We start from the raw sequence: 17,748 nt of genomic DNA on the forward strand, positions 1-17,748 counted from the left end.
AAAAGCAAGTAATAACTGCCGTCAGTTTTGAAGTATCTCTTTTATTCCTATTTATTATTATTCTATCCTTTCATTCACGATCCGCTATTTGAAAAAATTTATTAGATTCAGTGACATCAAAACAATTTTGCAAAAGCTTTTTGAACGCTAGATCCTTTCTTTGTCTGTTCATCAGCCTTTACGTTTTTCTCAATGCTTAGATTTTAACATCTCTGGACTCAGTGCCAAAATGGTTTTGCTTTGTTCCGCTAGGTAGAGAGTTGTAATGAATAAGATTAAAGCAACGTTGTTTTTAGTCTGTGATTAGTAGACTACATGGCTTTCCAATTTATTTCCTTTCCACATTTGGCTCTCTACAGGCTTTAATATGTAATTTTTCCAAACATTGAGATGCATATATTTACCTAATAATTAATTTGTTCCATATATAAAACGTTACTTAAAGGTAAAAATATATGAACGATTTATTTAAAAAGTTTACATTATTTCAAATAAATATTTTGTTTAAAAGTTCGTCGTTGATTTTCTTTTGTTTATAAAATTCTAAGCATATTTAAAAGCTATAGTATAACCAGTAAAAAATTACTATATATATTATTATTTTTCATTTAAATAAATATTAAATCATATATTTAATTCTTCTTCACTTTATAGAATGTCTTCAGCGTTCGAATTTTTAAAAATAATAAAATTAAATAATTTTAATTTTCGTGCCCTACGCCTATAAACAAATGTTATTTGTACCGCTCTCTGTTTATTATTTCAAAAATGAAATTTTAAATGAATTCACATGGTTAAAACCAATATCACCAAGAGTCTTAACAAAATTTTCCTTAGATATGCCTAACTATCTCATTTTAAGCACTTTATATCTAAGGGTCCTCTCTCTCCTAATTGCCTTTTATTTACCAGAAGAACTAAACTAAATACACCACACAACATAAACAATTGTATTCTATTTTAAATTAACAGAAATAATATTAATAGTTTGCAGAATTACTAATATTAAATTTTAATTTTATGTAAAATTTATAAATAATTTAATAATAAATAATAAACAAAATTAAATAAAAATAAAGAAAAAGTTCTTCAATTAATTTTTATTAAGTTTTATTTATAAATAAATAAATATTAGTTATTAAAATAAATGATTTTTGTCAATAATAGTATATTGAAAATATGTAAGTATTTCCTATATGTTACATTTTTGTACAGTTATTGTGATTATGATTTTATGTCAGTATCTTAGGCTAATCTAGTTGTAGGTTTTTATAGTAAGTAAATATTAGACAATTTTTTTTATTAATTAATAGCATTTTATGCTATCATCCGACATTTCTTTAATTTAATTTTTAATAATTTCAACTTTCATAATAGTTGTAGTTATAATAATAATAATTTAACCATTCTTGAAGATGTTAGAAAACAACAATAAAATGACATTTTATTACATATTCTAGTAATATGAATTCAATGAATATTTAATTAAAATAATATTTTATTGATTTTTGTTGTTGTAGTTCACTACTGTTCGAAAAAATTTCTTTAGTGATAAATAATAAAATTAAAAAATATTTTATAATGTTTTTCTTTGTCATAAAAACCTAAGACCAGATTTGTCTAATATACTCATATACTAATGGTTTATTTAAAATAAATCAATTGAATGGATTTTTATTTCTTGTACTTGTTAGTTTATTATTATTATTTTTGTGAAACTTATTATTTTTGTGTTATAAGTTTGTATTTTAAATAAAAATACAACATATAAATAAAAATTATTACTAACATACGTTGTACAGTAATAACAAATAATATCAATCATGTTTGACAAACTACAGGAGCTTGAAATATTAACAGTTGCTGGTTTCAGTCTTTTTCTAATATTAGTTACTGAATTAACCACACAAACATACTGCAAGTATGGTGAATAATAATTTAAAGCAATTAGAGAGAGTCAAGTAAATCTTTTATGAGGTGAAAAAAACAATAGCAACAAGTCAAGTCTTCTATTTAAGCCATGGCAAAATAATAAATAAACATAAGGAATGTGAGAAAATATTTAAGGTGCGCTCCGCTCTCACAGCATGATTATACAGGTGTGCACGTACGCAAGCGGGTTGAACTGAGTTGACTGCACTTGTATTTGTGTCATAGACAAAAACGTTTAAGCTAAGAAAGAATGTGGTAAATTCAACAAGGTTTTAAATTTCAGTTGCTTGTTGCCTCTCGTTCGGAATTGTTGTGTTTGCGTTCAAGTTACGGAATATACAGTATACAAAAAAGTGTGAAACAAAAAAATACTTAAAAAAGTGCACAAACGAGACACGGATACTATTTCTACCACACCTTCAATATAACAATAAATAATTGTTGGATACGTGTAGATATATATAAAATATAATAATAAATAAGAAAATATTATAAATAAAGTGACATTTTTGTGTGAACAATGAAATTCATTGAGATTTCATAAAAAATTAAGAAAAATTGTGTCGTTAAATCGAAAATTTGTGGATTAATAACTGAAAATCATAGGTTTGTTAAAACTGCAATTTATATTCCTTTTTTTTATAAGTTCTTAATAAGATGAGTTAAAATATATGTGTGGATTATTTTGCTTTGAACTTCAAGAATAGAAGCTAATGTCGTGGCAAATGCCTCGAATTGCGGTTGCGGTTATAGAATTTTAAATATTAATTAACATATTTTCTAATATATACATATTTAATACGATAATCTTTAATTTAATATACATTAACACGTTAGCTTTGTATGTATTTGCATACAAATTCTAAGCCTTTTATTTCGGCTTAACTTAACTTAGTGATGCAATTAAACGTATTTTTTATCTTGAAAGATACTATATTAAAAAGGTGAATAGAGATCGAAAGAGAGCAAGCAGCCATCTTTGAATTGTCAATCATGCCAAAGAATTCCTCATTATTTACCCGTTGTTGTTGTTTGTTGTTGTAGTAGCTGTTGTTGTTATTGTTTTCATTAAAGTTGTTTTGTTTTTTCACTTTTGTTATTGTTGTTATTAGTACAAGTGCCATATTTGGGATAATATCATATTGTTTTTTTTTTGCGATAGAAGAAATTAAAAAATAATGAAAGTAACAAAAAAACTAAAGAAATGTGTGAATTATTTTGAGACGGAAACTAAACACAATTAAAATTTTGTTAAATTTTTTATTTAATCATTTATAAATAGTATTGTAATAACTTGAAACATATACATTTTTAAACATTTACTAATTTGTTTATATTATGAATATATGTATTTGTTATGGTTCATTATAATTACAGTTTATATAGCACAATAAAAATAAATAGGAATAAAATATCAATAAAACATTTTATGGAAGCTACTGTAAATAACCGTAGATTACGAGTACTTGTTTGATATTTATTTTACATATTATTTTAAATTGTTTATATAAAATAGAAAGTAATAATATGAGTTTGTTGAAATTTAAAGTGGAAGGACAAATTTACAATCTTTAACATTGAAAATGTTTATGCAGATATTTTTCACACTTTTTTCGGAAACTATTTTTATTTTTTATTATATTATTATTTTATATTTTTATTACATTTTTATTTTTTTAGTGCTTTTAACTATTATTTTGACATATATTTTTATGTGTAATTATTTAAGATAATAGCTTTCTCAACGCTATAATAATGAATTATATATAATATAATTTTATATATACACATAATATAATTATATATATGTAAAATATTTATAGTAATAAATAATAATTTGTTAGCTAAAAATATATTTATTTAACATTATTAATATTTTTTAATATATATATATATTTAATAAAGAGGTTTTGAAAAATAGTGAACTACAATAACAAAAGCTCTGTATATATTATTTTAATTAATTGAATTTTAATAAAGCTAATATAATATAAGGAACTTTTGTTGTTATAGTTCACTACTTTTTGAAGTCTCTCTATAGTTTCTTCATTAAGTCACTGTCGTTATATTCACGTTAAAATCAAATTATATATATTTAATATATTTTTAGCTTTTTCCGTGCTATAAGTTGGCACTTATACTTATGTAAAAAAGTTTACTTCGAAATTGGTAAAAATTGACCATCTTTATGAAAATAATGCTAAGCATTCTTGTTAATGTAATTAACTAAAAATTATATGTTATATAGCTATTGAATTATAAATTTCTTGTGTCTGTTTTCACGATATAATCCATGATTCTTCCAACGAACTTTTCTTAATGCATATATTTAAAACTATTTATTGTTGACATTAAGCAGGAAAAATGTTAATAAAATAATTCGTATATCTATAAATAAAAAAAACTAAAATTTTTATGATCAGTGTCAGATAACAATTCCAATACACGACCTTTACTTTGAAACCAAGTTGTCCAATTGTTAGCTTTTTTAGATCTATGAAGTCTGACATATATTGTTTTGTAGTTTTTAATTATTGTATATAATAATCTAGCCCGCTAAGTTTCAGCAAACCTGTAGTTTGTGTACTTACTGAAGTACTAATGGGACACTGTGCTATTGTGCCGATGCCACGGATGGTGACATATTCCTGCAAATAGATTGTACAGGTGTTGCTCCGATGAAGAAGTGTTAAAATCCGCTAATGATTATTTATGTTCTTGTCCGAGAATTTTAGATTAAGTGAATTCAATGATTTGGACCTGTTTCAAAACTGGCCTGATAGTGGTAATAAAAGTAAACTTGTCTGATTTTGTTAGTTTATATGGGCATAACATTAGTTCGTATAAGTAGCACCTCCTTGCTAACTTTAAGAGCATAACAATGAGCAATATATGTCTTAAAATTAAAGTATTGACAGTTATATCAGCACTTCTCAATATAATCTTAACTAATAATTTATGCATTTGATCCCTTCGATATTTTTTAGATAACATGTTTATCTAGTAAAGATAAGAGCTTATTTTAATACCAAGCCAGTTTAATTTTTTATTGTTATGTTGGGATATATGCTTATATCCCAGATCTTCTAACTCTAACAAGCAATCTTTACGACAAGAATAAATTTACTTGATGACATTTTGTTCATTTTATGTCTTAAGTTTGGCGTATTTTTTTATTGAATATTATTAAATGTGCTAAATAAAATGTTTAATGCAAGAGGTTACGTTTAAAAACTGAAAAACTTATATAAATTTTTATTATCAATATATTTTTTATAATCAATTAGTACAAGTTTTGGTTTCAATGCCAAAAGTGAATACCATTATTCATAGAAATACTTGTAAATATTAATTAATTGTTTTTCATTTAGTGCTGAATTTTTAGATATGTTGTGTTTAGCATAAAAATTGTATAACTTATATTATATATAAATACTCTTTCAATAATATTTAATATTTACAGCTTGGTTTGCCAATATTTGAATTTCTGCACAAACGTTTTACACGCTTTAATGTCGTGCCACCGTGTAATTCTTAAAATTCTTTAATTGTTAAAGATTATTTTTAAAAATATGAAATATTGTTTATATGAAATTATATTGACCTTTTAATATTTTAATGATTTTATCTATAGGTTAGTTATATGATAAAACAGCTATTGTAAAACTATTGTTAGTACAGGAATTTTTATATCGTGAAAAAAATAAGCTTTGATTGAGTAATTTTTTAGTTGGTTTTCTTTTATGAATCCTAACAATGATATCAATTATTAATATTTCCTATAGATAAACTAAAAATACTTATGACATTCTTTTAGTCATTATTATAGTGTTAATCAATATAAAATTGTGACATCATGTTTAAGTCTCTCAAAAAAATGATTTTAAGATAATTGAGTTTATTACTGTTTACGCAGATCAGTTTTTTGTTCTTAGTATTCAAATATTTTTTATAAAAATAAATATTTATATATTCTTAGATATTTCATAAAATAGTTCTTTATAAGTCTAAATAACAAATTTTAATAGCTTTTATCGAATGAAATGAAGTGAATAGTTTATTTAAAATTTTCTGATCTTATTTTTTTTCACTATTATTGAAATATTTTCGATACTCTATAGACCAATCTTGTTGGGATAAAATATTTATATATTTAATGTTATAATGAGAAAATAAGGTTTATCCACAATTTTAATGGCAATTTTTTTTTGTTTTTTTCTTCTCTGTAGTTGCTTTCTTACTAGTGCTGTTACTTTTATTGTCTTTAGTGTTATTGTAATTTATGGCTACATTTATATTAAAATATGATTATTAGTAAATCATAGTCAATATTAATTTAAATGTCTGAAATAATTTCCTCAATAATTTATATTGAGGTTATTACACTAAATTTCATTTCGCATGATCTAAATTCTTGTTTCTTCATGTATGTTAGTGTCCATATCTTGCGGCTACATAGGTATATCCTTAAATAGATATGGACAAAGTTTTGTAGACAAGTGCCTTCTTTGTGAATGTTAAATTTTAAATGGGAATAGTAAATATAATTTGATCGTCCATGACGGTGATAGACTCTGGAACGGACGATGTACTCTAGAAGATTGTCCATACACACAATATAAAAGTTTCCCTCCGTTTATTTGGCTCCCTGCAAAAAAACCCTATTATATTTTTCAAATATTAAGAAATATACATGGTATTAAGAGAGGTTTATAATATATAAGCTTATAAATAGTGATGACTTGTTTTAATAAAATTTTTAGTTCACATAACTTATGTTAAAGCTTACGTTAGAGCTCATAAATCAGTAAGTTTTCTTACATTATAAGTACAAATTTTTAGAAATTTATTTTTTATAATAATAGATTAGAATGATATGCATAATCTTACATTCCACATTACACTGTGTTCATGGCTAATCTTTTGTGCTTCTAACCGACCCTAAAATTAACAGAAGACAATGCAGACTTCAAATGCATACCAGAATGTCAGCTTTTTAGGACATTTTAATAGGTGTTAGTCTTAAATGGGAATAGGATAGCCTGTCCTAATAATCTCCTTCTGATTCAGATCAATTCCATACACTGACACAGAATGCGACTAAAGGTCTTAACCATTTCTAAGGAGAGTCGATATTCTGTTTTGTTAGACAGATCTATTTATATTATGGCCTGCGTTTTTTATTGATACAAAAATGAAATTATTTTATACTTTTTTTACTTTCGTAAAAAGAATTTATATAATTTCATATCCCTTAGATAGCTTAACTTTTCTTTAATTTGCTTCATAGCTTCCATAACAATAACTATTTATTTAATAAAAATATTCCACAAATAAATCAGGTCTAAAATTTCATTTATTAAATATGCATTGTAAAAATATAATAATAATAATAAAAATATTCCACAAATAAATCAGGTCTAAAATTTCATTTATTAAATATGCATTGTAAGCATTTAGATAGAAAATAAAATAAATATTTACACAAAATTCTTAATCGGTAGTCAAAGACAGTTATCATAAAAATGATACACTGAATAATTTCATCTTGTTCTCAAATAAATCTTTTATTTACTGATACTATTCAGATTAATCAAAAAAAATTAACTTCTCATGTAAACATAATCCAATAAAAATTTGTTAAATTCGCTAGAAAAATAACTGAGAAACACAACTACTGTAAAAAATCCACACCAACTGTCATTCATTGCGCACGGAAGCTGAGTTTGATCTCTTATCCTAGTTTCTTAGTGCCTCCAGGTGTATCAATTTTGTTATCAACAGAAGGTTATGTGTGTGAAACCAATTTATAAGAAGTGACTTGTTAAGAATAAATTTTTGCTGTCATCTAATATCTAAAGTAAATGCTGTTCTTCCATGTTTAACTAAATTTAGACTTAGTCAATTGACATGGTTTGAAACTTGTAAACGATCACTACTAGCACTACTAACGGTTTTTAAATATAAATATAACAAAATTTGTTTCAAATATTTAAACTTGTGTATTTAGATTTTCTTTTTGCTATATAACGTTTTTTTTTATTAACGAAGTTTAACTATCACAAAATATTTATTATGGTTGTTTCTTAGTTGTTTCACTCGTCTGGGAACCCAGACTCATTCCATTTTTTTCAATATGGATTATAAACTTTGTATTTTTTTTTATTTTTCATTTTGTTAGATACAGTCTTTTATATAAGACGGAGTTTAATAATCATAAAAGATGTATAAAGGTCTTAACATTTCATTCCTCTAAGAACACAGAAATATTCCATTTTTTTAACATGGATTACAAACTGTTTATTTAAACTTTGCTTTTTTTATATTTCTTTTTGTTATATATAGTCTTTTATATAAGACGGAGTTTAGTGAATATAATATATATATAATGGCTTGGTGAGAACTCAAAATCATTATATTTTCTTTAATACAAAGTATAAACTATTAATCAATGTATTTGCATAACAAGCTTGCACAGAGAATATCTATATATATAATCAATATTATAATAGATTCTATCCAATACCGATTTAGATATATTTAATATAGTCACGATGGAGTTCCGGTTTATTTAAAAATGATTATAATTTTTTGTATTATTTCAAAAAAATTAAATATACACAAACTGTGAGTATTTGTTTATATTATTTAAGGTCATTGATAATTTAATGAATTACTTTAAATAACGGTGAGAATTTTAATGAACTCCCAAGTTTTCATTTTCCTTATATCCAAACTTATTTTTATTTAATTTTTTATTTAATCCATTAAACCATTAACATGTATATTGCATGATGTTGGATCATAAATCTTCAAACTATCACGAATATAAATCAAAAAATTACTAGCAATAAGTATATTAAGTTTCTTAGCTATTTAATTTTTAGTAAAACAGCTTTTGTATCTCACCATAAGAGATACTTTGTCTTATATAATTTTGATCTAAATGCAATATAAATCAAATTAAAAAATGATTTAATGTTTAATCAAAACCAATATAGAAGAAGTGTATATATTAATTACTCATCTTTTAAAAGCGGATATCTTAATAATATCTTTTGACAGCAGATAATTTTTCAATCATAAAGTTTGAGTTGTAGCATCAATATTTATATTAATCTTCAATAAATATGTGAAAAGAGACCAAATTGTGTTGTAAGACTTCCTGAAAATCAAGTAAAATTTAATTGAACAAGAATTGAACGATTTTGAGTTGTGCGCAATTTTGAGTAAACTACGTCTCTTCGGCCAGTTACGTTGTTAAAAAGTACATAAAATTTTTAATATGAAGAATCAAAACAACTGAAGAAGAACGGTACCACGGTACAACAGTTAAGAATTCGAAAAAAGAAAACTAAACAATCAAGCGTACATAAAAACTGGTTCCGGCTCTAACACTTAACATTGCTAATGCGCGTATCAGCAACAATCCAACAAAAACAACAGCAGCAACGGCAACAACAGCAACAACAGCAACAACAGCAACTCCAACAACTTCAATAAGAACAACTTCATCGGTAACATCAGCATTGGTTAAGATATACGTAAGATGGCTTTAAGCGCAAAATACCCCACTAAGTATCTAGCTACATAGTTCTTCATAAGCTTACTCTTCCACACACACAGATACAAACTCATAAATGATGTGCATGAAGGTTCTTTAATTTTCGTTGGCGGTCATTTGCTACGGTATTTGGCGGCACAATCCAGAGAGATGCTGTGCCAAATAACTTACGCCGATATGGTGGGTAAATGACGCACATGACCGATGGGCTTAAAGTTGCTGAGTATATATATGCAATGTACATATATTTTTGTTATTATACCTAACGGATATTGTTACTTTTATTTATGTTTCGTATTCCTCTCTTATGGTACATATTAAATTTTTTTTGCAGTGTACAAATATCTGCCAAAGTTCGTCGCTTAAGTCTTTTGTTTTAGTGTTGTTTACTAACATTTTCTTATTTCTAAACCTTTGCCATGCATGCTATTATTTTGTTTTATATTTTTATTTTATTGCATGTTTTGCATGCAAATATTTTATTTTATCTTTAAGATAGAGAAATTAAACTGAAATGAAAATGAATTATAAATAAAATTCCAGTAAAAGAGTGTCGTGCTGAAAATAATTTATTGTTATTAATAATTTCTACACGTTTATTCAACGCACTTTAATTGTGAGTGAGACTACACTTTTGAAATATTGTCTATGAAATTGGAAATGCATTTTTTTCCATACACTTGAGCAAATAGAGTTCTTATAGCCTTTTTAAATGGCATATTATTTACATTTTAAGCCGTTCATATATGTATTTATATGTTTTCGAACTACTCATAATCGCCATTCTGGCATTGGTTCGAGCAGGCAATTTATGCAAACCGTTGTATTCGTGGCCGCAAAGCATTTGTCGCCATTGATTCCTCAATCGTGTTGAGCGTTTTCTGTGCGCTAAGCGGCTTATGAGTTTGTAGGTGCCGGCAAAAACAGCGTTTAACTTTTCACACAGATACGGCTTAATACAAGCTCACGTCTTCACATGCTATCCATAAAAATATAACAAATTCGGTAGACTAGCCAAAGCAGCAAGCAGTAAGCAGCGGCGATATTGCCACTTCTTTCAGTGAAATCGCTTATACGGCTTATATATGGGCAGAGGGCATTAAACCTTCAGCAACCGTAAGTCTGCTCATGTGTGTTTATCGAACGGTCATGAAACAAAATTTTTACTTCAATTTTTCAAGTCCACTATTTTTACAAGTTAATTGATTTCTTTTTGCCGTAATCAATTTTAGGCTGCAGTTATTTTTCAAAAATTTTAACGAATCGTTGAGTAATGATATTTATTGTTTTTTTTTTGTGTGCATAAAAGTGCATTTATTTATAAATTAATTAATTTTCAATTTTATATTAATATTATTAAAAATTTTGATTCGAGTTTTGGTTCACATAACTTCCTTTTCAATTCGATTTGAATCAGGAAAATAAACGTGTCGAAAATTGATTAAGTGTGAAGTGTTAATCTATATTAGATATATAACATATATAGGGTGCAACATACTATTTCTCATTTTAGAAATGAAAATAATATTTTAGTCAAGTAGCGTTTCAGCAAAAAATGATCTAGATCATCTTTCCTAAAATGGTAAGCAACATAAATGAAAGTAATTGACAAAGCATCATATTTGTGAGCTCTTCATTTGTTGTTTTACCATTTTACTTGCGGCTCCCTGTTTTTATCTATAGCGCTTATTTCATTTTTAGCTCACCATATCATTCAAAAAAAATCATATCAACGATATAAATATCAACTAGATCAATTGTTGCTGATATGATAGTGTATCATATCATATAAAATCAACGACATAATTGTCAACTAGATTAATTACTAGTTCGCCGCATTGTTATTGTTTCATCGTTTGCTGAAGCAGAGCTATTAACACAAATACATGGCGTACCCCTGATAAAAAAACTTTAATCAAAAAGTTCTTATTATTTTAAGTTTACTTCACGGAAGGTGATTTTAGGAAAACCTCAAGCGGTACGTAAAAAATCTTCTCCCAAGAAATATTTGTAAGATAATGAGGTATTGTATTGCGAAAAATGAACCAAAAAATTTATATCAACATTTTGAAGAGCATTTTAACATCAGTTATGATGTCAGTAACTATTTTGCTTAATAGCAACTATGGTATGTATGAGAGAGGTGTCGAACAGTAATGAACCATAATAACAAAAGTTTTTAATTATTTTAACTAATTGAATTTTTGGTTGACCATGTTATGTTAGTCTGGTTCTATGTCATCTCTTAGTCCAGTGTCTTGTGAATATCTTAGATACTTCAAACTAAACACTTTGGATTATTTCAGAGGTACATATTAAAAGTAAATAGGACAGAGATTTTATTATTCTAATAAATTTGTTATTTAAATTTATTGTTATTCAAACAGTATTTAACTATTATAGATATAGTTGCGCTTACAGGTATTAAAACAAACAAATATTTATATTAATTTAAATCCATTACGAATGTTTTGAGAATAACAACGTAACTTGTTGTACATTGTATCAAAAATATCCGTGAATATTTTTTGATGAATTGACAATTAAAGATCATAATTAATAGGCAAATTCCTGTTAGTCTGTCACGAAAAGTGATTATATGTTAATCTTCGTCTGTAACTTGTAGGAACGGTGATTGATACGGAAGGTCAAAGAGGTTTCCGCTATATTTGTATATTTAATAACACAAACCAAAGTTACTTTGGAGTTACCTAGTAAGATGATTAATCACTCACATTAGTAAAATATTTTGGAGAAGCTGCAGATCGTTGAAAACGTTTTGAAGTTGCCTGCCTGTACATTAGATATCAAGCGAAAATTTCTGTTTGACATATTTATGTGGAGTTGAAAAGGTAACAGGATTTAAAAATCCATAAGTTAATGGAATAGATTTCGGCCTTGTGTCGTTGTCCGTGTTTGACCCTTTTTTTTGAATTGCTACTTTTTGTGTACTTCGCTGACCAATCTCGTTGTGATTTCTACCAACTGATATATAAATCGATACAATTTTATAATATTTCAAAGCGTTATCAAGGAGGAAATGTTAAAATTCTTAACGTATGTTTATCGACCTACTTCCTTTTAAAGTAATAATGTACAGCTCGCAAATACGTATGAATATTCTACTTATTTCAAATTATAATTCAATTTACTTAAGATGTGTGAATTAAGTACTTCAAAGCTAAATTTTACAAACCAAGTTGATCCAAACATGGTATATTCAGAACAAACAACTTGTTTGGATCATAGACTGTTATAAATGTTTTATATATGGGTATAATAGATTTTTGAAATTGTGAATAATGTCGAAAATATATCATTATTTCGCGTATAAAAAACGGAAATTTTTACTATGGCAAAACGGTAACTATTTAATGAAACAAAAAGTTGCCTTAATGCTTCGTTGTAAATTGAAGTTATGTATATTTCACAAATTGTACCAGATGTTGATTAATGAATCAACTAATGAACACACGTATGTTGCGTTCGAATCAATTCATTATGTTAAATATTGTATAAAACTCATACGAACATAGTTTGATGTGAGTTACTTATGATTGGCGATAGCTTGCGTTGTTTAAGCGCAATTTATAGTTTATGGTTAAACTTGAATGAGTTGATTCTTACAGCTTCAACATGTCATTGAAGCTGATAACTGACTGGTACGTACTTAGAGATACTTCTATATCGACCACACGTAGCGCTCCAGTCTAGGCAGACTTGGTGTGTATTACTTTTCCCGCTAACTGAAGTGTTAGAAACTCCGATCTGTTTCTTAGTTAAGAATATAACTTAATTAAATGTTTTAAATAAAAATCATTCTTCTAAGCTAAAAAAATGAATAAAAATAGTAAATGTGATTTTATGCTTGAAAAAACAACAACTTTCTAACACGACAAGTTTAAATCGTTATCATATAATTTCGACATGATTCCAAATTTCCGACCTCTGTTTTTTTAGTTTGTTATTTTAATTCATTGATCAGGTCATCAAGTCATATAAAAAATTGTATGGTTTTCTATTTTATCTAAGGTGATCTGTTATTTCTTTCGCCAAAAATTGTACGAATTTGGAATTTTGAAATTTGAAATCTTTCCGTTTTATGTTAGTCATGCATATCTTTTCTGAATCAGTAATTTAAAAGTTTTATTTTGATAATTTCACTTAACTTTGTTTTATGAATTTTCTATGTAAATAAATTGAAAGTTTATATTTCTTTCTAAAGTCAACACATTTGTATATTTAGCGCTTTTGCTTGCTATTCCATCTGAGCAGTTTCGATATTGACACTGTCAGTTCTCATTTCGGATGTCTGTGCCAGCTCAGAAAATAAACAAAGCTAATAATAAACTCAATTGTTGGCATCAACTTCCAAATGCCAATCAAGCAAAGTCTTTGTTTGGCTTAAAGTTAAAAGTTGATCACTATCTTTGCCTCAAATTGATTTCATTTTGCTCGTGGAATTTCTGACACACTTTTTTTTTTCAAAGAATAAAGAAAAAAAAAATTGGAAATAACAAAAAACTTTCGCTCAATTTTTATTGTATCGCACGGTGCCTTTAATGTAAAACTTACACATCTGCGCAGAGATTGTCTTATGAGCTGCACTATCAATCCGAAATGAGAATTTAACATCTCTGCAATAAAAATTTTACACGAAATTCAATCAGAAAAACGCTTTGCAGCTTCACTTGGAAAATCTTTTATTACACAAATATTTTTTTATTACCCGTTCAAGTTAATGTAGATGACTACAACTTTATATGTGAACGCATTTAATTCTTTTTTTTTTTTTGAACACTCATAAGTTGTCTATTTTAGTGTCGTTCATCTAACATTTTTACTTAACATTTAGTATTTAAAGTTTTATTGCCTTTAAGTCTCTAATAATTTTACAGCCTGCAGTTTTAGATTTTGGAAGTATTTTAAGCACGTTTCGTTGCAGAAAACAAGTTTGAAATTTTTTACAATTTTATGGGCAATTAAGGCGTGTCAGGTGTGTGGCTTAACCTAAAACTTCAGAGAAAAAAACTATAATAAAAAAATTCATAATTTTTATTGGGAAAAACTTGAGTTACATTACTTTGACAGGAAATTAAATTGATAACATCATTGTTTATTAAATTCAATTATTAATTAAATTAGTTTTTGTTGTTGTTGTTAATATGTAAACAGTTTTGTAATTAAGTTTTTAAAGTTCGATAATTAAAACTGGCATTACCTCCAGCTGTAGTCATTGTAGACTAAAAACTGACCTTGAAACTAAGTGACAATAATTTTTTTTTTGAAACCAATAAAAGTATTTACTCTGAATTTGTGTCAACAATTATTTAACAAATTATTATTAATTAAAATTACAATGTTTTAAGTTAACTTTAACACAAAAAGTTAACAATTTATTTTACTTACATTATTTTTTGTTGATAATATTATTTTGTTGATAATTCTTAGCAGGGACCGAAAATAATAGTTATTTCAATATATTTAAAAAAAAAGCCACAAAAACTTGTCAAAATTTATATTTAATTATATAGTTATCATTCTAACAACTTTAATCCTTAATATAATACATTTTGTATGAATTACAAAAACAATTACGTTTCTAAAAATTTCGATCAGGCCAGTGTGTTATATTTTGTTTTCCTAAAAATAAAAGTTATTCTTGATTTTTATATTTATAAGGCAAAAATAACAATTATTTATGCGTTTTAAAATAAAAAGCGAAGTGTAAGAGTTATTTTTGCGTGTAAATATAAAAGGCATATGATAATAATTATTTTTGAAAAATATAATATATAGCAAATTTAATTATTATGTTTTGAGTTTTATTTTAAAATGCGAATGATAACTGTTATAATGTAATTTTTATTTTTTTAATATTATTTGCCCCTAATTCTTAGAAATAATTTTTAAAAATTTTAAAAAGGATTAAATTTTTGAAAAAATAGAAAAATATTTTTAAGAGTGTATTACTTAACTATTGATTAAATAGCCCGTTTTAAAACAAAATTATTATTTAAAAATGTTTGGTATATAAAACAATGAATTGATAATTCTGATAATCAGATAATATACTAAAACGATTTTCAAATAATATATTTTCAATTTTGTTTAACCTTTTTTCTAATAACATTAATTCAACATATTTTAAACAAAATTTTAAAATATAATTTTACAAATACATTCAAATAAATAGAAAATTGTATAAATATTACTTTTAAATTGATCCATTTAATAAAATTAAATTAATGTTAAAGTTAAATTTAACATTTATTTTGCATTAGAAAAATATTTCTAATGTAATCTAATGTATTTTGAATGAATGAACAGAAATATAATATCTAATATTTCTTTATGATTCTTTTAAATATGACTGTAGAATTCTGTCATTGACGTTTTCAAAACTATGTAGTCATTTAAAGATACATATTCTCCTCAAATAATTTTAATAAATTTTTAATCTGTATCTGTAACAGCTTGAAGAATAATACTAAAGCATTGTTTGCATATTTTTTTTTATTTTTTTATTTATTTGTTTTTTCGATATTCGTTGTGTGATGCACTAAGAATTCCTTCCGGACGGTCAAATGGTCAATAAGGAGTATTATTTAGCAGTTATGCGTCGTTTGCGTGAGGCCGTTCGCAAAAAGAGACCAGATTTATTGAAGAAAAACTCATGGATTTTACACCACGATAACGCACCGGCTCACACCATTGTCTACAACCTACACGCATAATATGATTATTATACTTGAATCTAAAAATGTGACAATAAATATATTGTAATTCTCATTTAATCCTTCAGAACCTTACACATTTTTACATATAATAGCAGCTACCGTCTTTCGCCACAATTTGAAGAGGGTCATGATCTGCTATTCTAGATTTTAATTCTTCTGACTAAATTAGTATTCCGTCTATGACATGAATTATATCTACTACACTACATTGTTATCACCTATAAAAAATATTTATTTTAATGTTATATTCCCAAATCTTCTGAAGTTGTACCATTGCTTTTTAGTTACTATTAATTTTTTTTTTATTATAATATATATATTTTTATTTATTTATTTATTTGTGAGTTAACATTTTAATAAATTTTAAAGTTAACTATGATTAAGGGACTGGACTACTAGGTAATTCGCACTGATATATATTTTTATATGTTGGTATTTATATATAAATTTCATAAAATGTCGTGTTTCTTTTGGATTTTACATAAGTACTTAAAATTAGTTTTTTCATGTTTAATAGATCAATAATGATGGCAATTTATGAGTACAATACCCGAGTTGCTGTTTTTTTGCTCACTCGTTAACAAAAGAACATACTTATAAAATGGTTAAATTACTTAAACCTTAACTTTAATCATTAAAATAAATATTTTATGTTATGATAAAATCTTAACAGAAGATAGTTATAAGCGGAAATAATTTAAACTTCCTTATTGGTTGCTAGAATAATAAATAAATTTTGAAACAGATCCTATATGTTAGCTTTAATATATGCTATGTTATAATAAAAAAATTGTTGGCGAAGATTGTAAACACTCATATTTTGAAATCCCATTGGTTGCTATATTAAACAAGATGCTGTTAATATTTATTGAAAGATTTTGTTATCTATATTCGAATATTAACTTCTACTACGAAAATCTTATTCAATATTTAATTCTTTAATATAATTGTTACATAAATTGTCATTATTACCTGTATTATTATTATTTCTCAAGCTTAATTTATTTATGTGTTATGTTTCTAAAACCCCTCCAATATATAGTGTTTTATTACCAATGTGGTTCTTGATCTGAGGAACAAAAACAAAATAAAATAGAATATTGAAAACCTATTTAAAATGATTAAAGTTCTATCAGCAATTAAGGTATTTATAAGTAATATTAAGCTAATATAAGCTCGACATTAAATAACAAACACAGAAAGTTTTTAGTTAAAGAGACCTGATGAATTTAGGTTAGGTTAGGTTAGAACTATTTGTCCCTTAAGTGGCTACACTTTTTTTGTCAATGTACGGAGTACTTGAAACTTTATTCCTATTAAGAACAAAGCTTGTTCTTAAATCATACCTTAGTCATATTTCTACACAGACCTTGTCTGCCGCAGTTTAAACATATATGCATCATGCTATAAGGGTGGGTCTGATTAATTGAAATTGAATAAAAACAGAATTTATTGATGATTCAAAAAAATTACTTGATTTCCAAATTCCATAAAATTATTTTAAACTATTTT

The 17,748-nt window shown here is 25.7% G+C and overlaps 1 protein-coding gene across 1 annotated transcript in view; it reads left to right on the forward strand.

Annotated features, from left to right (window-relative positions):
- Positions 1–2,466: 2,466 nt before the first annotated feature.
- LOC119669402 (unconventional myosin-XV-like) overlaps positions 2,467–17,748 on the forward strand; it is a gene marked incomplete at its 3' end in the record, with an annotated part of 39,388 nt that continues 24,106 nt past the window's right edge. The window contains 1 exon segment of the mRNA XM_038079282.1: positions 2,467–2,538.

The sequence above is a fragment of the Teleopsis dalmanni genome, chromosome 1, assembly GCF_002237135.1.
Source record: "Teleopsis dalmanni isolate 2A chromosome 1, ASM223713v2, whole genome shotgun sequence".
Classification (NCBI taxonomy): domain Eukaryota; kingdom Metazoa; phylum Arthropoda; class Insecta; order Diptera; family Diopsidae; genus Teleopsis; species Teleopsis dalmanni.